Here is a 21,183-nt window from a genome sequence, read left to right on the forward strand (position 1 = left end):
TTTCCCTATGGTGTCTCAAAAACAACCCTTTGAGTTTATTTTAAAAGGATAGACAAGGAGACAAGTTTCTTCAGGTAGATGGGATATCTTGCATTAGACCAACTGAGTAGTTGGGAAAAGTTATTTGCAAGCTTTTGGGTGCAGTCGTCCCTCTTCAGGCCTAGGGAGACTGCTGTTCCGAGATCTCCAAGGAATGGAAGAAGCTGAAAGTGTGACAGGAGGTCGGAGAGAAGGTAGATAGGTGGAAATTAGCAAAACAATGGGTAGAGAAGGGAGGGGAGAGAGGGAAACAAGGGGTGGGGGAAATGGGTGAAGGAATGCCAAAGGTAAGCAAGGGAGACTCCGTTGTAGTAAACCATTTTCCAAGGTAGAAAAGAGGCAGTTCTGTGAAAAAGTAAATAGTTGGAAATTAGGAAAAAAGGGTAGAGAAGGAGGGGAAGGGAGGTGAGGAAGGGAGGGGATATGTAAATGTTAAGTTCAGGCATGTACCCAGTGAATTAGATGTCAGGCAGGCTGCAACGTGTCATAAATCCAACATTTATACTGAGTCCATGATTTTTCGTATCAAGTAGATTTATGAAGTGAAGCTCGTAGGCTTGTCTACAAAAGGTGTTTTGTAACTTCCCTTTGAGGATTCAAGCTGAGAGGTCAGCACGGGAGCAAATGTCTTGTGAGAAGTGTGCACCCACCAGTAACTGGATATTTTTGTCTATATTTATTGTATATTTATGCCTGAAGAAGGGTGTTTGTGCCCAGCAGCTGGCAAAGAACTTTGTTTGAACTACTCACTTGGTCTAATAAAAGATAACACATTTACCCAAAGAGCCTTGCCTGCCTATGTCCTTAGCCCAACATGGCTACAACCAACACCCCTTTTAAAAGGACATTTATTTCATTAAAGAACTGACCTTATGAAAATGGATCCAAAGGGTTAAAGAGCTCAAAATTCAGCAAAACCATCAGTCAGTTCTGATAATCAAGCTCAATAAACCCCTCAACGGGTTTATCTACAAGCAGTCGGATTCAGGCCCAGCTTCCCAAGGGATTCCATATGTGGCTATTCTTACGTTAGAATGAGAGCACCCTGTTCTTATTTATTGATTTGATTTCTAGACAGCTTCCCCCAAAAAGCTCAGGCGACTTATAATAAAAACCAGATAAGTCATAAAAACAGATGAAAATAAATAAAAAAGAAATTCTTAACCCTGCTGGCTAAGAGCCAGCCCAAATAAGGTCCTAAACTGCTTCTTAAAGTCCGGATTAAGTTAAGTTCTTCGTTAGTTTAAGCCGCTTTCAACATAACAGAATCTGGATGGGGAACTGGCTCCGGGGTCGGACCCAAAGAGCATTAATTGATGGGAGCAAACCCACGTAGCACAAGGTGACCAGTGGAGTCCCTCAGGGCTCATTACTTGGGCCAGTACTCTTCAACATCTTCATTAATGACCCGGATTGGGGCATCAGATGCGGACTGGCAAAGTTCGTGGATGGCAATAAACCATGGGGGAAGGTGGTCACACTGGAAGACAGGCCGGGGATACAGGCCAACCTGGACACACTCGCGAGGTGGGCGGACCAAAACCGGATGGCATTCAACATAGAGAAGTGCAGGGTGCTCCACCTTGGGAGGAAGAACCAGCATCATACACTTGCAGGCTTGGCGATGCTACACTCGCTAGCACCATGAACAAAAGAGACCTGGTTGTGATTGACCACAATGATGCTTAAAGCGGTTCGTTTCTCTGGAGGCCACCAAAATCACAGACACACACTCATTAGATGGCACAAAAGGTGTATTTGCAAATAGGGTCAGAGCAGAGTCAAAAACTCAGATTACTCTGAACCCACCAAGGAATTTTGCAGGCTGTATTTATCCTTTTCCTCCTGGGCACGTGTGCAGAAACAGGAACTCTTACAGCTCACTTCCGTTTCATACAAGCATACATGTGGTTACATCACTACATACATCGCATATATATTATAATTAACTACTTAAGTATGCAGGGCGGAGAGGTAAATATGCATCAGCTAATTAAGCATGCTCAGAGACTACTACAGGTCACCAAGAGTTTAAACCCCCCCCCTTTCAAGGACACAGTCAGTTGAATTCCAGCTTCTGTAATCTGCATGAGAAAGGCTAGGGAGAAGCTGGGGGAGAGTCTGCGATTTAGTATAAGAAAAGCTGTGGCAAGGCTGGGCAAGGAAAAAAGTCCTTGGCAGTGCTTCTTTCTTATCAGGTGCAAGATGCAAGCTGTGCATTTCTAACAATACTCCATTTCTAACAACAAGATGAACACGAGCCACCGATGAGATGTCGCGGGTGGCAAAGCAAATCAAACTCTGGCATGCATCCTCTGCTGCATCTCAAGCAAAGCCAGAGACTCCATATTCCCACTCCACTCAGGCTGAGTGAGGCCACAGCTAGAGTACTGCATCCAGTTTTGGGCCTCCCAGTTCAGGAGGGATGTGGATAAGCCCGGGAGTGTCTGGAGGAGAGCCACCCGCATGATCAAAGACCAAGAGAGCAAGACATATGAGAAGAGGCTGAGGGACTGCACCCAAAACTGCACTCTTCAGCCTGGAGAAGGGAAGGCTCAGGGGGACTTGGTAGCAGCCTATAAGTATATAAGGGAGGGGATGCACCAGGATCTGGGAGGACAGCTGTTCACCAGGGCACCCCAAGGGATAACAAGATGTAATGGCCACAAACTTCTGGAAGGCCGATTTAGACTGGACATAAAGTAAAACCTTCTTTACCGTCCGAGCGTCCAAGGTCTGGAGCAGACTCGCCCCAGAGGTGGTGCGAGCACCACTCTGGACTCATTCAAAAGGTGCTTGGACGCTCATCTTGCAGGGATCATTTGACCCCAGCAGACTTCCTGCCTATGGCAGGGGGGCTGGACCTGATGATCTCGTGAGGTCCCTTCCAGCCCTTGATGTCTGTGAAATCTATGAATTGGGCCAACCTAAGACAGGCTCTCAGGCTGGATATTTAAAACATGGAGATTATTGAATAATAGAAAATGAGGGTGGAAGGGAGCTCAGGGGGTCACATCTAGTCCAACCCCCTGCTCCAAGCAGGACTGGCCCCAGCTACATCATCCCAGCCAAGGCTTTGTCTAGCCGGTCTTAAACACCTCCAAGGATGGAGACTGCACCACCTCTCTGGGGAGCCTGTTCCAGTACTTCAGTATCCTCCTCATATCCAACCTCAACTTCCCTTGCTGCAGCTTCAGCCCATTGCTCCTTGGCCTGCCACCTGCCCCCACTGAGACCAGCCCAGCGCCATCCTTTTTGGAAACCCCCTGCAGGGAGCTGAAGGCTGCTCTTCAATCCCCCTCACTCTTCTCTTCTGCAAACTAAGCCAGTCCAGTTCCCTCAGCCTCTCCTCACACGTCATGTATCCCAGCCCCCGAACAATCGTCGTGGCCCTCCGCTGGACTCTCTTGAAATGAGATATTCAAAATGACCACTCGGTTTAGAAAAAACTTTGACCCTGGTGTCTCTGTATACAAACTCCCGCACCGGCAAATACGAGTAATATGCTCCTACCTCTGTGCGGTGCTGCGAGGATGAGGCCATGAATGAGCCTGAGGAGCCTGGCTAATGGAGCCACGTAGATGGACTCGGGGGCGCAGCGCTTCAGCCGAGTCTGACGGGCTTCTTTGCTGATTTTTGGACCATCAAGCAGAGGGTGAAAAAGCACGCTTGCCACAACAGCAGGGTACTCTCTAGGAGGCAGATTCTTCCACCATTACTTTTTTCTTCGTGCCGTTCCCTTGTTACACTTTTTTGAGTACATAAATACATTAGAGTTAACAGGGCTTAGCCATTTTAATAGCAAAGCAAGATGAATAGTTATTAGTATGCAAATTCTGAGAAATCTTATTAGCGCCGAGGTCCTTAATCTCTTGATGGTTTTCGGATAAATCTTCGAAAGCAATCTCCTCCGTGTCCCCATTTATTTGCATTTGCTCAAACTGGAAGAGTCCATCCACACATTGTGCTGATGAAACTAAAACAAGGCAATCATTTCTCTTGGGCTTCTGGTCTGCTCCTGGCATTTTTCAAAAGAGGATCTCGAAGCGCTCCAACATGAACCACGGGCTCGTGTTACTCCAAACGACCTGCTCCTGGGCAGCACCAGAAGTGAGCTCTCTCGATCCAGAACAAGAGCATCTTGCTCCTCTGGACCTGCAAGCCCATAATCCAGTTGATCTCCCCAAGTCCTGGTATCAAAAGCTTCATTAAATCTACATGAATTAAGCCTATCACATTACCCTCATCAAGTAAATCCTTTTCTTTTTTTCTTTTCTTTTTTTCCCCTAACTTTAAAAGGATATTAAATTAATCTGACAGGACAGATATATATTTATAGTCCTCTGATAAATCCAGTGATGCACTTTGTCCCATTTTCCAAGCATAAGAAACCATCTCGGCGCACGCCGGCAGAAACCCCCAGCCTTAGCTGTGGCTGAATACCCCAAAGCCTCCAAGGAAGGCAAACCCATAGCATTCAGGAAATGAAAATTAATTATTTTCTGAACCCTACAGGTGACCTATTCTTTCTAAAGTTGCCAAAACTCTGTGGTCAAGCTCTTCTACCATTTCACTCTAGACAAAATTAGCATCAGGGTGAACCTGAACACCTTCCATGACATCAGCATGGCCCGTTTTTAGTGAAGCATCTGACTTGCTGAACACAAGCCCAGCAGCAACCCATAAAGCAGTGCCTCCCCCTTGAAACCTTCACTCCTGCATTTCCAGCTTCTTAAAAAACATACACACACACACACCCAAAAGTTGCTCATTGCTCATCTAAGGGTAGTTGCAACAACCCTGCTGGCACAACCAGCGGGGAAAAATGGTTAGGATTAGCCATATCCACCATCACTCTCTAGGTAGGTAGTGAAAAAACACTCTTTGCACTCTTAATATTTTGGGGGTCCAGACGTAAGCAAAAGGCACCCATTCCCCTCCCTACAAAGACTAAGAATTATACTCACAAACGTGGTTTTAAGTTAATTAGCAAGGGGTTTGATAATAGCATTCATATCTCTCTAGGGTTATTATTAAGAGGAAGGAGACAGAGAGGACACAGGGCAGTCACCACCAATGACCTTGTTGTGTCCACATCAAGCCAGATGATCTTTCATTAGCATCTAGCACAACCAAGCAGTTCTGCTATTTATTTCCGTTAAGGCAGCAGCTGGGACAAGGAATAACGGCCTTAAAGTACAGCAAGGGAAACGGAAGCTGGACACGAGGGAAAACTTTCTGTAACTACAAGGGAAACTCGTCGCTGGAAGAGATCGCTAGCAAGGCGGTGGGACCTCCCTCTTGGCTGGCGAGACGGACGCTGGGATGAGGCGACTCAGGCAGGTGGGTCTAACGTGGGCAACTTGCTTCATAGGGGTGTAAAGTCTTCCACGTTCAGCACTTCACTCCCACCCTTTGCCTTCCTTGTCTGAGCTCACTGAAAATTGCTAAAAATGCATCGCAGCATCTCAGAACAAGCCACTGCCACAAATAAGGCTCCTCTCCGAGCATCTTCCTTTTAATGGCATCCATTGCTTGCAGATACCGCTTCAGCTCCTTCTCGTCGTCTAACACCTCTCCGGAGAGTTTCAGCTCCAACAGAGCTTTTAACTGCTTCATTCTCCTGCTTGGGCTAGTTTCCTAACATCGTTTTCCCTACCGGTAGCCTGTAGTGTTTAGTGATTACTGCTAGGTACTTGCAATTAATCTGCTTTAGACACAGCTTATTAGAAAAGGACTCAGCAAAACTATCAGAGCTTCACAATGTGCCATCCAACGCAGCTGCCTGGGAAGCGAGGGCCTTTAGGGCATGCCCCCAGTATTACAATGAGCAAGGCAGGATGGGGCGACGTCTGGGAAGAGACGTTGCTGATGGAGACCACAAGGAAGAGGACAAATGGAGCCTGGGGAGGAAGCTGGGTGCTAGTCTCCTCCCCATACTACCAAAGCCCAGAATAATTCACCCGAGCCCTACAAGCCCTTCAGAAGTAGCCGAGGAGCGGCTGCATGTGGCTGTGTAATGGGCAGCTGTCAGGCAGGCTCCACGCGGCAGGATCACCACCACTGCAGCCCCAGGAGATCCCCAGGTAAGGCTGCTGGGGCCAATATAATGCTGGCCCCAGCCTCCCCTACCCCACCTGGGGTAACCCGCCACGTGTGGGCCGGAGGTCGCGCGACACACGCGTTCCCCGGGGACAACTAGCAGCAGTACAAGGTGTCCCCGAGGGACAAAACTCCCACGCTCACGTGGACGCAGCCACAAAGACCGAAGCAAATCGACCCTTCCCCAGTATGGGATTTTCCAGGATATGGTTGTACCCTTGTGTGCTTATCTTGAAAAAACTGGTCTCAGAATTGGCCAACCCACACCCAAAAAACCCCCTGTTCCTCCAGAATCGGGGTTTGTTCTGCCAGCACCGCATTGCACTGGGGGCTCATGTTCACCTTGCAGTCAGTCAAGACCTCCAAGTCCCTTTCGGTCATGGCTCCAGGGTTTTTCAGAGGGGTTGCACCACTTTGTTGCCTGGTGCTGAGTGGCAACGGCTACCACCTCTAGATTAGGGGGTAGTTAGTGGTGCAGGTAGCTAGGAGGTAGCCACTTCTGGCTCTGCATATGCATGGACCAGGAGTATTTTCTTTTTCCTCCATGAAATTAGTCATAGACACTAATGTAGTTAGTAAAGGCCCAGTTTTCTTCTACCCTATGTAAGGAGTCAGAGGTGGCATCCTCATCAGATCATCTTGCAGGGATGGGATCCTAGGGGTTAATTCCTCCCTCTGGCCTACTAGCTGCAGCCCTTGAACTCATCTCAGCACACCTGTACCCAGCATCTCCAGAGGCAAAGCTTGAGCCTGAGTCAAGGAGGGCCAAATCCTCTCACTGGTAACTGTAGTAGCCTCATATAATCATGGGGAGGGAAGTCACCACCATGTGACATGGTTGTGTCCATGTCCAGGGAACTGACCTTCCATTAATCAGGTACAGCGCTGAGCACAATTGAGCAGCTCTGCTATTTATTTCAGTTAGGCTGAAGAAGGGGGATATTCTCCTCCTTATTCTTCCCCTATGAAAGAAGAGGGACCAAGAAAATATTGCTCCAAACCTCCCACCTAAGCATTAAAGCACTGGAGCTTCTTTGTAATGGATTTGATATGGGCAGAAACCTGGCTTTTTTAAAAACACCTACTGAGATTGGAGGCACAGGAGAAGGAGATGGCCTCAAGAGAGTGGCGATGAGCTGGATGTACTAGTGGGGGAAACATTTCAGCTCTACGGCAGTAGAAATAATATAGCCAAGGAAGGTAAGGTTTGTTTGGTTCCCCCCGGGTCCTCCCCGTCACTGTGTGGCATGGAGTCAAAACAGGGTTGACATCCTCAGCATTGTTTCTCCCCACGCTGTGCCCCCGTCCCCCGTCCCTTATCAACAGGGCCTGGGAATTTAAGCAGACGAGTCCCTGACTGATAAAGATACTTGACTGCTTTACCTAAAAACACCCTTAATGATCCTGGTATAACATTACACTCTTCACACATGTAGTTGTCCACGAGGGGGCATCCACCGACATCCCAGATTTGCATTTAAAAAAAGGAAAAAAAAAAGGCATCTCTTGCCAAAGTGAACATATGGGCAACCCGCCTGCAGTCCTGGAAGGGACAGAGCAAAATACCAGGGGCAGGTGGCGGGGGTAAGAGAAATGCACTTCGGGGAAGTACCAGGTTGTAGCTGTATTGGTCTAGAGGAAAAAGCATGCTTCAGGGAAGGGGGATTCACAGGCTCTGCCAGTGAGAGGGCTTTTATAGGGGGGAAATGGCAGCCTGAGGTCCTGAAAATAATCCCAGCTGCTTTAGCAACTTTACCTCTCCAAAGGAGGAGCAAAACATTTTTTGTTCCAGCCTTAGAGACAATACAGGAAAGGATCGTGTGTGTTCGACAGCAGCCTCACAACTGCCTTCTGTAAGCCACATCAGTGCAAAGTGGCCGAGCGGTGCAATAATCAGGGGGGCCGAGATTCAAACCCACCTGGTACGTATCGAGAACCCATTTCCAGCCACTTGGTGTCAAAGGGAGATGGTGGAACTGGAAACCTAGCCCATCACAACTATACATGCATGGTCCTCTGTGCTCGAATCGGAGCCGTGGAGGCGCTTACAAACCTGAGCCCCCTGTACACACACCTCTGCATTACTCATGTACTTGTATTAAACGTACCTGGGACTTCGAGTGTGTATTAACAGCCATCCATTGTGATTCCCAGCCCCAGGGCCATACAGAAGTCAGGAACAAGGTCTGGTGGGGGCTCAGGGCCAAAACCAAAAAAACCAGGCTATTATCAGCCCCAGCCTAGGGACTGCACTGCCGTCTTCAACCAGCTCTGGTGCAGCGCAGTAACGGAAAGCCACGCACACCTCATTTTGTGCACAAGTTATGCACATTATGGAGGTCAAAGTAAGCATGACCGTGCAACCGCTCAGAACGCGTGCCAACTTGAACATGTGAGCAACATTTCAGATCGCTGCACACGGGGCCCAAACCAGCGTTTCAGCCTCTGATTCGAGTCATGTAAACTTGAAAACGGATCAATGATGATTTCCAGCTTCTGGCTCGTCCCTGAAAAAATCTGCCTTTGCATTTGAAAGGTTATGTGGTATTTATTAAACATGGAGGAGGGAGTGTAAATTCTTGTAGGGTGCCAATTAGCTGCTCCGCCTACCCATGCCTGCTTTGCATATGTTTGTGAAGGGGAGCCATATTGTGCAATGCTCAGGGAAGTCAGGAGCTCGAGTAAGATTTCCAGAGCACTGGGGAAAAGGAGGGCTGCAGAGGCCACTGCTGGCATAACAATTGAATCCCGACCAATTCGGTCAAAACAGGCTGTTTCTGTAGCCCTGTGGAATAAGTCCGATAAGCTCAAGCATGCCTGGGGTAAGAGGTGTCCACATCCCCAAAGCATGCATCCCACCTGGAGCCAAATGCCCTATCTGCATAGAGCTTAGAAAGGCCAAACACACCAGTGGCATTCCTCCAGGGCAACACTGGCAAGGGATTTCCATAGCTAACCACACCAGACTTTCCCCTGTAGAGCCACCTGGGAGTTTCCAATCACATGGCTTTTCATTAGGGCAAGACAATGCACTGGAAGCCTCTGCAGACATGCGACACCGCGAGCGGTGAGGTTTTTCCAGTCCAAGATGAACTTTGGTCCATATGAATGATCTAGTTGGGAGTGGTCCTGCTCTGAGCAGGGGATTGGACTAGAAGTGACCTCCTGAGGCTAATCCCAACCCGCATTTTCTAGGATTTTGTGATATGCAAGAACATGCAACACCTTGGTCGTCAGGGCACTCACCTGCCAGGGAGGAGACTTGGGTACAAGTCCCTGGCTCTGCCCTATACTGAAATCCTCGTCTCCCACACTGCAGATAAACACCCTGAACTCTAGGCTACTGGCCTCTTTGGACTCGGTTTCTCTTTCTCCTCAAGGGTAATTATTCCCCTTTGTAGCACACAAGTTCCTGCTCCAAAAACTCCAGAAACCCTGGATATCCCAGGTCCCTAGCGAGCTGCCTTGCCATCAAGCTAGGGTGGGCACGCGTGCACACATGCATGCACGTGCGCACCTTGTTCCAACAGAGAGCAGAAAAGGCAAAACATTTTCACGGGACTGAGACACTATTTCCTACGAGTCCTACTCAGTTTTAGGGCTGCCACCTGAACACTTCCTCCATCCTAAAAGCAATTAACAACTAAGAGATGAAAAATCAGCACTGACACAAGCCAAACATCAGTCATGACATTTTGCAAGTCCTTGGAGCACAATGGCCTCGGTGCAGAAAAGACAATCGGTTTTGCTGGCATGCAGCACCGAGCACAGTAGCGTGCTGGCCCTCAATTGGGGCTCCACAAGATGCTACCACAATGCTTAGCAGTCATACTGGAAGGAAAAGAAAGCCAGTTGTACACGACATTCTCTGTGGCAGCCCAAATGGTTGTGGAGTCTCTCATTCAAGGGATGAACACATTTTCCCCGGTCGCTGAGAGAGAGACTGGCTAATGCAGCCATTTCCTACCACCCCACCAACAAGGGAGCTAAGAAAATACTTGTCCTTCCTAGATCGGCAAGCTACTTGAGAGCTTCATTCCTTTTCCAAGATGACAGCAAAGTGTGGACCGTAATAATTAGTCCATCCTTATGGAGCAGCCACTCTCTGGGCCACTCTGGGATTGAAAGTAGAGACCTCTAGCACTGAAAGCATCAGCCCAGCTTGAGCCCAGCATGTATGCCAATGCACATTGTTACAAGCCCCCCACACCATGCACTCAGTGTGATGCACCCATAACTGTCCATGCATGGCAGGAGATGATCTGGAGCCCTTTGACAAAAGGTCATCAGCAGAAAACGGCCGTGCAAGGGGGCTGTACGAAACACCAAGCATGCGTGTCCGCGCAGCGCACACTGAAACCTACATCAGCCACCCCAGTTCAACACACTAGATATCTGTGCGCCTGGGTGTTTCCCAGGCTGCTGGGCTTTGCTGGTTGTCACACAGGACTGAAAAGAAATTCATTTTTAATCTTCATCCTTGGAAGTTTTTGAGACCCAGGTAGACAAAGCCTTGGCTGGGATGATCGAGCTGGCAACGGCCCTGCTTGGCGCAGGGGGTTAGACTAGATGTGACCTCTTGAGGTCCCTTCCCGCCCTTATTTTCTATGAGTCGATATCCAAACCAGGTTTGGGTTTTTTTTCCTATTTTCTTTTTTTTTTTTGCCTTCCTCCAAGGCATTGGGTGCTGGCTATAGCCAAGCTGAGGATGACGACTGGGCTAATGCTAGTGCTTGTGCAGGGACTAAAACCTGAAGGTCTTACCCCTCCACTCAGGGTCAGACCGATGCAGCATTTGGGGTCAGGAAGGAATTGTACCCCATGGCCAGGCTGGTATGGACTATGGGGGTTTTGCCTTCCTCAGCAGCAGTGCACATGGCCCTGCACCCTTCAAGCACATTTCAACAACCATTGCGGCAGCAGTGCACTGGCTCCCATAGTCCCCCTGCTTTACCTATGGTGTGTTCAGGTGTTATGCTTTATAGCGGTGTCAGGGTTGACGGTGTAGTCTTACCAATAGGTTAGAGAAGGATTATATACGTTGGCTTGGATAGGGCCGATTCTGCCTCAGGCAGGGAGTTGGACTAGATGACTTCTGGAGACCCCTTCCAGCCCTCCTCTCCTATGATGGTACGAGTCTCAGCATCCCGAGTGCCAGAACTGCACACATCTATAGCTACCAACACACACGTGCCATCACCCAATTTGCATATGCAGTTGTATGTGCATGCGAATTAGATGCCCAGTGGCAGACACTAAATTTGAGCCCTGAAGTCCAAAATGCCTCCGGTTGCCAGAAGCTCAGCAGTCAGCTCGGTATTTCTGAAGATAGAGGCAGTACCCAAAACACCCGTTCTCTCTCTTCCCTTTTTGGGGTAGCAAAGCCTGCTGGAGTCTACGGAAACCTCTGCCGAGTTCAAACCACCTTCTAATCAAGGCTCTTAATGAGATTTTTCATAATGCTGGCTGAGAACCAGACCAGCATTTGGGTGCTATTAGGCAGCTCATCTCACGCATAGCAGCACCAAATATCCCCCCCTCCAATACCCCACTGCATGAATCCTGACCAGGCTCTTCTTACTATTGCATGGCAGCCCTAAAACACTAAGGGCCTGTGCTCAGAGCCAGGATACATCATCTCCATGCTCATCCTGCCATAGCCACGCTTTGCCCCAGAGCCCTGCAGGGTCTCTGCTGATCCCCAGCATCACCTGTTGGGGACGCGGGCAGGCCAGGTGCAAGAGCCGGCACATGTGCAAGCGAAACCCAAGCAGGTGCCAAAGCATTTGCTTCGCAGGCAGCAGCCAGGCTCCAGGTAGTCCCACGGGACTGTTCGCCGACGGAGCAAAACCAGATGTAAACAGCAGTTACCAGATGAGTTGCTTGGCTATTTGCACTGGCAGGCGTCAGACCTCCCATCCTGTAACCAGCTGGATCCGCGTGCAAGAGACCCCTGGCGCTGCCTTTTGTATAGCTCCCGCAGGCCGGCGCCTAGAAGGTGACCGAGCATCCGCCACCTCCTGTTGATTTCTGCAGGAACAGAAATCACTTTGCACACATCGGGATTTCTCACTGGCAGATTTGTCTCCCCGCTAGCTAAGATGATGCCCATACCCTCCCTTTTCCCCCAAACTCTCTCTCATGTTTTATCAACAACCCTTGTAATAAGCTGCCCGTGCACATGTTCATAGGCATTTATCCCATCCAAGCAGTTCCTTTGCAGGCAGAGCAAAGCTCCCACCGCTGTCCCGTTAACCTGCACTGGAGAATCAACCATCTGATGAGGATGGTCTAAATGTTTTAGGCGACTAAATAATAGTTGGTTTGGTTGAGCATAAGTCATTTCTGTGCTTAATTCTAGGTAAACTCAACAGGGGTCAAGCTCATTTGGCCTTGCAGGCAGAAGCCAGACTATGGGCTACCACTTCCAAGGTGAGAAGCAGCAGGATTAATTCCCCGGGTGCTGGTCCTGCCGACACAGCGACTCTGGGAGCCGTGGCGGTTCATGCCACTGCTGCCATCCTCACCACGTAGGGAGTGCATCTCCAACGGGGACCTTGAGCTGGGAATTCAGCAGCAGAAAAAGCAGTGGTTTTCACCACCACCGCTGCAGAGCCCCTGCGTCTGTCAGGCCAGCACCGAGGGGGTTAATGCAGCCGTTAACCCTCCAGTTGCTGGCCCTGCCGACAGCCACCACCGCTTGCCCTGCCACCAAATTTCTGGCCCCCTGGAGCCTATATTTGACACCTCTGCCCAGGTGACGATGACTAAGGTGAAATTGGTTTGGAGCAAAACCTTTTTCTTTTTTGGTGAAAACGTGATGCATTCAAATGATCCCAAATCACCCCCTCAACTTGCCTCAAGTCTTTTTAACACCATTTTTGAGAAAACCGCTAAAAATCAAACATTCAATAGTTTCTAAAATGCTTAGATTCTCACCCCCCCCACCCCAATCAAATTGACCTCTCTTTCACTCAAAGTTTCCTTTGATTTAATAGGTGAAAATATTAAAATATTTCATGTCAACACCTTTAAAAAAAAAAAAAAAAAAAAAGGAGTCACGTTTAGGACGTATTTCATTTGTTTCAGGACAAATGGAGTGTTTCATGCATGGATTAGTGGAAGCGATGTCTTTTATTAGACCAACAGTACACACTGGTGCCAGTATCTCAGGTACCAGGGACAAGCACCTTATATACCTGACAAAGTATTTGGTATTAGGGTTGGGCATTTGACCAGTCAAATAAAGCTCAGTCAGTTGACCGGTCAAATACGAGTCAAAAATTGTAATCTAAATTACCGATACAGTCAAACAATATACAGAAAAAGCACAAACGCACCATTAAGAAACGTGTCAAAAAGCAATAAATCATCATATTTATGTCAACTGTTATTTGCTCAGCTCCTGAGATTGAGGCCTTGGAGTTGGAAAGCAGAATTCGGAAATCTCACAAGACGGAGTACCAAAAAGGTAGGGAAAAAACTCTGAGTCCAACCTTTGCCGAAAGAAAATAGCATCAAAACCTGCAAGTCCGGGTCCCTCTTCTGGCATCGTGGCAGAAACGCAGCCTTGAGATTTCAGCCGGGCGTTGAAAATCTCCGTCGACTGAAGCTGTTAGAAGTATCTGGCAGATGTTACACCGAAGCAGCGATTAACCAGCGTAAGCTGGCCGCGCATGCAGGCAATTAACGGGGGCAATTAAAACCGGAAATTAGCTACTGCATGACTACACATTTTTCCTGTAATAATGTTGTGGCTGGTTTCCATTGTGCCGTAAAACTGAAGACGTGGCAGGGTGGGTCGGACCGGTACAAGTTCCCTGCTAAAGCAGCAGCCGCATAGCTAGACCCCACGGCCACTGACGGATGCCCGTTTCGGGGCACGCCGGGATCTGACCCTCAGCCCCGACCATCACCATGCTCGTGGCAGGATGTGCGAGAAGAAACATCTCAGAAGTTTCCAGGCAGCTCAAAGTCCTGGATTTAGCTTCACCGCTGCTGGATTCGAGCCCTACTGACTCGCTGCTTTGACCTCACGCAAGGTGCCTCGCTTTTCCATGTCAGAGAAAAAAAAAAGATAAACGGGGCGAATGCATTTCAACCTTATGGCAATCACGTGAGGATAATCTAGCGGATTATAAATTTCTTTGAGCGCCTCAATTGCAAAAGCATGAGGGTGGAGAGCAAGGGATGGCAACATGAACAAGGGTCGAAGGATCCAGTGAACCTGGCGCTGTTTTAAACAAGCTGCAGACCCTCAAGCACGCGCCCCCTTTCCAGGAGACGCTTGTATCCCTCCACATACAGAAGAAAAAGGACAGCTCTGGCCTTCACATTTAAAAGGGGACATGGAAAAGTTGGAAAGGGTTCAAAGGCGAGTATCAAAAAATCAGAGAGGGGCAGACTATAGCAGTGCCAGGAAGGGTCGGATGAAGTAGGTACATTTAGCTTAAAGAAAAGGAGATTAAGCAAAGGCATGATAACTCTTAAATGCAGAAAGAGCTTTCATGAAGAAGAGGGAGAACAGGTGCTCTCCTGATAGTGAAACAAATACAAAATAAAATCCTCAAAACACAACAAAAACCCCAATTATCCAAAAAAATAAAGTCGTCGACAGGCCTTCCGGCTCAAATCCGGTGGCTTTGCACTCTCAGCACAAACAGCAAAGAAGAAACAATCTCTCTTTGGCAAACTTGTATTAACAATCCTCCATAGCAGTCTGATTTACTGAAGCTAGGGTGCAGGAGATCTGAAAAATTTCAGCCTCAGGTCTGCTGCTATAGCTCTGCGGCCCCTTCCGTGCCAGACATTTATGGCGCAAGTAATGGGCAGGGGGCTACACCTGCACCCAAGAAGTGCGTGCGTTTCCCAATTTATGGTGCCATAAAATGGGAAACGAGTGATGAAATAATCTCCATGTAATGTAAAACATTGTTATGGCTAGTTTGTACGGCATCGTAATTTTAACATGTGGCCCAAGCTGACAGTCAGGTGATTGCTAATCCAGGCCGAGTCCCCGGTGCAGTGCCAGGGACCAAGCCGATTGCTGGCTCAACTTGCCAGCGCAGGGAAAGCCTGGATGATGATCCCAGGTTCCCTGCTGCACTGGCAAGTAGAGATGGTGCGACTGGGACCTGATCCCACGTCCCAAAATTGTGCACCTGGTGTGGCAGGAGGTGTGTTTGTTGGGGCTGGGAATCAGATCCTATAGCGCCATTAAATGCACGTGAGCCAGGGGCCTTGCCTACACAAGGAGGCATGCTATTCAGCCATGGCTCAAAGCAGGGGTGCTCAACCTCTGGCCCGCCAGCCAAATGAAGCTTGCCAAGTCATTGCATCTGACCCAAGCGGCTCCCCATGGGTTGGGAAATTTGGCAGTGGAGCAGCAGTGGCCACCCTGCCCCACCAAATTCTTATGGCCCCCCCCCCCCCCCCCCACTCAGCTCAGTCAAACCAGGGCTCCCTGAACTGGACCATGCCACCTTGCACCCGCTGGGCTCCATCGCCACCTCCCCCAGCCAGACGGAGGTGCCACCATGGTCACATCCAGCCCGTGGATGGACCTGGCACTGCCCATCCGGCCCGGCAAGGAAAAAGGTTGAGCGCCGCTGCTGTAATGCACTTCTAAAACAAAAAGTCATGCAAGTCAGGTTATGCATAACGAAGAACATCTTTCAGGTGCTTTGCCTTGCATCCACACTCATCGTGGGCATTTTCTATCGTTCAGATTGAAACGCAGATCAACCATTCGGGCTCGGTTACACTTCCACAGGGCTGCGTTGATGCAGCCCAGAAAAACAGAACCCTGAAAGCTGTCGCAAGCTTGACCTGGGCAGTTCTTGGAAATACCGTGGTTTCAAAACACAAACGTATAGCATTTTTCCATGTGGGCTCTAGATGGCACCTGCTTGCAGTAGATGAAGCTTGCTGTTCAGATAGCAGCATGTTTACTGTGCCGGAGATGGAACGAAATGACTCCTCCCCAGAAAGATTCATATTAGCTCTTCATCTTCATTACTGAAAGTGAGGTCATCTTGGTTAATAAGCTGATTCTTTTTTTTTTTTTTTTTTTAAACCTCAAAACAATGTATTCAGTCTTCCTTTTTCTTGATGTCATTGACCACAACGTTCCCCTTCACCTGCACAATCTGTTGCTCTGCTTTCTGCTCCCCATCCAACCTGCTGCTCTGCTTTCTGCCTCCTGTCCCATCTTCCGCTGCGCTACCTGCGCCCTTCTGTGATCTGCCATGCGCTATGCCCGTGCCATGTGCGGTACCCAGGCCTCAGGTTGACCACTGCTAGGCTACCAGATGCAACGCATTCACCTGTCAGCCGTATCTCGTGATGAGAATAAATCAGAGTCCACATAAACGCCAATAAATTAAATATTACTGCTGTTGCGTTCACGAAGAAGCCAATTCCAAAGAAAAATACCTTAATCTAAGCGATGCCTTGGGCATGGACACTACAGAAAGTAATACATACCCCTCTCTTGAGCTGCTGGACTACTCTGTGGTCATTTCCCAGAGGACAGTCTGGTAGGAAAGAACTTATCCTTGCAGGGTTTTCTCCGCAGAGCAAGTCCCACCAGCTGGAGAGGACCACAATCAAATGCCTGGAATTATCTCCCGTCTATTCTGAAGCCATGAGATGGGGCATATGCTTGACCTAAATGCTTGAACAACTTAGGGGGAAAAAACCCAAATACGTGCTGGCCACTCTACAAGACAAAATGAGGTGGATATTAGGGAAAACTCTCACTAGGAGGGTAGTAAAACACTGGACCAAGCTACCCAGAGAGGTGGTGGGATCTCCATCCTTGGAGGTTTTTTAAGACTGGGTAGACAAAGCCTTGGCTGGGATGATGTAGTTGGAGCAGGGGGCTGGTCTAGATGTGACCTCCTGAAGTCCCTTCCCACCCTCATTATTTACGCTTCATTAGCCAATGTAGTTCCTCCAATATTCATTTTTAGGGTTTGTGTGCATAGAGGACCTCCTCCTCTTGCCTCCTTTAAGATGAGATCAACAAGCAATGTGGACATTTAAGCAACTATTTGGTGTCAAAGCATGCTTCAAATGGAGCCATTTTGCACCATCCCAGGGCTAGCGTTGCAAGCAGTCTGGAGCCCGAGCAGATGTTACAGCACCATTGGCTGGTAACGATAAGGGCTAAAAACCTAATTATTTTTAAGTGACAAGCTGGATTGCAGAGCAGAGCACCTGGGAGCATGCCAAAAGCTTGCTTTGGTTGCTGTCGGCTCCCCAAGAGACACTCTCGAGTCCAACAACTTTTCCAACTTTCCTCCTAATTATGGCTCCGATGCAGCAAGGCACTTCAGGATGCATACTGGACTTGAAGACTGGATGCCGTCGCAGGAACTTCGACATCACTCAGTGTCAAAAGCTGGTGAGAGGAGCTAATGAATACACTTGAAGAAGTCATGATCTGCCCATAGGCATTATTGTACACAGGAAAAATAAGCAAGGTTAAATCCACTGGGTAGATAATTTGCCAGGAGTTAGTCACTCTGCTTCAAGCATCTCTCACACAGACGCTCTCATTAGCAGATGAAGTCTCAGTACATATGCTACAACACAACTGAGCTGCAAGGGCTCAGAAATCCCACCCCCTCCATTTTGCATGGAGGAGAAACAGTTGTAAAATGAGACGCTGCACCATTTCTTCTCTTCCTCGGTCCCTGCCAGTGCATTCGAGGCATATTTTTTAATAGGTTGCGAAACAAAATATTCCTTTAACTCTCTGGGACTCTAGAGAGAAAGAGGGGAGTCATGGGGGGGCATAACACAGGCTAGCATGAGAATCCACCCAACTTGGCTGGAAAATCACCCGCTCCCCCCGACATGTGCTATTCCATGCGTATCAGACGGGCTGACACCATGGCACCCGCGCTGTAGCACAGATGGGAGGGATACACTCGAGAGAAATGAGTGTTGGACCTGGAGTGCTTTGCTTTCTGCTCCACAAAGCTGCAGCAGCCTAGAGAGAGTCTGGGCTCGTGGGCGGGGGAGCCGGAGCAGTGACATTTTCCTAGGCAGCGTCTCATTCATGTGGGAAGGCGCCAGGAGCAGATGGATGAGTCTTGTCTGCTTCCCTGATACAATTTGGTCGTAGTCAGATTTCTCCTGCCCACGCAATCTCCTAGAGCAGGGGCTGCGGCCAGGCGTCCACCTCCAGGCCCTGACAGCCGTGTCCTGAGGCTGCAGGAATCTGGGATGCGTGTCGACAACGTTGCACACGAAAAAAAATAAGACTTAGCAGAAGCAGGCTGTGCAGGGAGCTCAGGTAGAGGGACAAAAAGCTTCAGCACATCCTGGCTTTCTTTTACGGCAAACTGTTTGGGGCTTAACCCCCTGGAAGAGGTAATGTTTGCTTTCCACCCTGCTTTGCGCTGCCAAATCCCCCGAGTGCATAGGGACCGCGTCAGTCCTCAGTGTGCAAGTGCACAGGCTGGGGTCCAGCAGGAACACGCCGCTCTCCAGGCCGCGGGGATCGAGCTGCAGCCCGAGGCACATGGCGAGGCCGTTTTCCCAGCTGTCAGCCGGGCGATGGTTGGAGATCCCGAGCGAGGCAGCCGTCTGAGCACGAATGCAAGCCACAGCCCACAAGAGGGTGGCCCTGTGCCGCGATCGAGGCCTGAAAGAGGAACTCGGTTTGAACTGTGGATGTCTGCTCGAAGCAACAGCGTTGCTGTGATGACATGCTGGCACGGACAGGCGGAGGGGCAGGAATCGCAGCGACATGCAAGGGAAAAGGAAGGAACTGCATGCAGGCTTCTCGGGAGAGCTTCCGAAGCAGGGGGCACTTTGTACCATCAGGAGCTGCATCCGCACGTGGCCAGGCGGCTGGCTCAGCATTTCGAGTTCCCCCGGGTTGGAGGTTTGTCGGGCTGCATTTGAAAATAAATTAAAAAAAAAAAACCAAAAAAACCCCCGGCTGGTCAGAACAACCGCAGTTTGGACCCGGCGGGGGAAGATGTGGGACTCTCCTGCTGGGGAGGCGGCGATCTGGGATGTTCCTGCATCTGTACAGGGGTTTGGCCACAAAGTCACTTCGACGCTCTAAAAGAATTGCACTCATTAGTAATAAATCAGAAGAACAATTAATATTAAATTTTAATGGATGTTCCCTCCTATTTTCCATACCACCTGTCAAACCCAACGTATCCTCAGGATTCCCCTATGCTAGGGGGCAATGCTGCTCGTGTTAACTCCCTTTTATTCATGGAGAACTGAGGCCCCGAGAAGGCACAAATATTTAACCAGTACAGGGAATGCCCCATAGGATTTTTAAAAGTTTTCTTTCACTTGCATGGTTCCAGTCTCAGGACCTAAATACATTTATGGTTAAAGCGACCTGCCCAAGCAAGCACTGGCTTTAACCCTCCTGGATCCCAGCTCAGCCTCTAACCGCCAGACCTTTCTTCCCAGCAAGTGCTTTCTGTGGCAGAGCACTTACGCCTTCAGTGTATATAGCCCAGAGGTCATCTTAATTGCGGACCCATTTGAAGTCCAGTCACCTTAGATGTGCCTGGAACTGGCCAGCCCTTTCCTGATAAGTGTTTGCCAGAGAGAAGTCCTACGGCGAAGTACTCCTAGCAGTTTGAGTAGAGCGTATGCAGACACGGGGCGGGAGGAAATGTATTGCAGAAGCAGAGACTAGATCCAGTGTGCGGAGGACAACGGGGATCTATATAGGACCAGAAGATCTGCCCAACTCCATGTAGTTGGGCGCACCATCTCAAAGGGCGGATGCTTCAGAAGAGCTTTAGATAGAAAACGAGCGTAGCCTGACCCATCCCCAGCTTGGGCCGAGGGGACGCTCCTGGTTAGAAGTGAAATGAGAAGAAGGGAAGGAGTATCACTAAATGCTGTGGGGTCACGTGGCAAAAAAGCAACAATGCCTTTGACTTCAATGTCCTAGGTGCCAAGGCCATTTCCGACCAGGAAGCAGCTCACTGTGACATCTTGGGAAGACGTCTAGCCCCGCTGGGATTTACGCATATCGCGGTTTTTTGTGCTTTGATAAAAAACAGCAACAACAACAACAACTTGCTTTCCCCGACCACTTACTCCAGAGCCTGCCTAGATGCAGGAGTGCATAATCCACCTGCAATTCACTTCTTCGGTCTGATGCCTCTAAGGATATTACCAGTCTCCTGGGCGGGGAGGCGACGGCACCGGGCAGCCGCATGGCAGCTGCAGTTGCTGGTTGGGAGCATAGGGCAGCGCTGTGGGTGCAACTCCTACCACGTGCTGCATTCACCGCTTCCACGAAGGAAGATTTTGCTGGGCACTTTGTACTTCAGCAAGGAATCAAACCAGAAGATTTTTAAAACAAAACAGAAAGAAAGTCTTCAGCCTCCCATTTCCAGGTGCAGGGCAGTCCCGGGACACCTTTATGCAAACCGCCCGCTAGAAAGACCGTGACCATAGTTAGCTCCAAGGCATTAAGCAGCCCAGACCAAGGGCACAATGAGGAGATCATCTAATATGGGATCACTTAAGGCTTGCTCCACATCACCCAATCTCTGTGCTCATCAAAAAACCCCAAAACCAACCCCCCAACCCTCCGAAAATCTAACTTTCCTGCTGTTCCAAAGCCAGCTCTGGTGGGGTTTGCCCATAGGAACAACACACATTAATTGCTTATGCAAGGCTTGGTAGTGAGTCCAGGAAGACCTGTGAAAGAAAGAAAGAAAGGAAAAAAAAATTGGGGTGAAACGACTCCAGTGTTTTGCTGCAAGTTCGGTTAATGGAGATTCTCTTGAAGTCCAGGAAGATTACACTCGGGGATGGGCCCAAGCAAAAACGAAAGAAAACGGGGTGATGGGCAACGATGGACCAGAGCTGTGTATCGCAACATCGCGTTTAGGCTAAGAACGTGACAGAAAAATATGGATTAGCACACTAGCGCACTACAGAGAACAAGACCAGGGAAGCAAATGCATAGCATCCGCTTATGAAAAAATTAAAAAAAAATCAGCTTTGAAGGAAAGTGTGGGAGCAGGGGCGTCAAAAACC

The sequence above is a fragment of the Crocodylus siamensis genome, chromosome 2 (assembly GCF_052110815.1).
Source record: "Crocodylus siamensis isolate JL-2025a chromosome 2, ASM5211081v1, whole genome shotgun sequence".
Classification (NCBI taxonomy): Eukaryota; Metazoa; Chordata; order Crocodylia; family Crocodylidae; genus Crocodylus; species Crocodylus siamensis.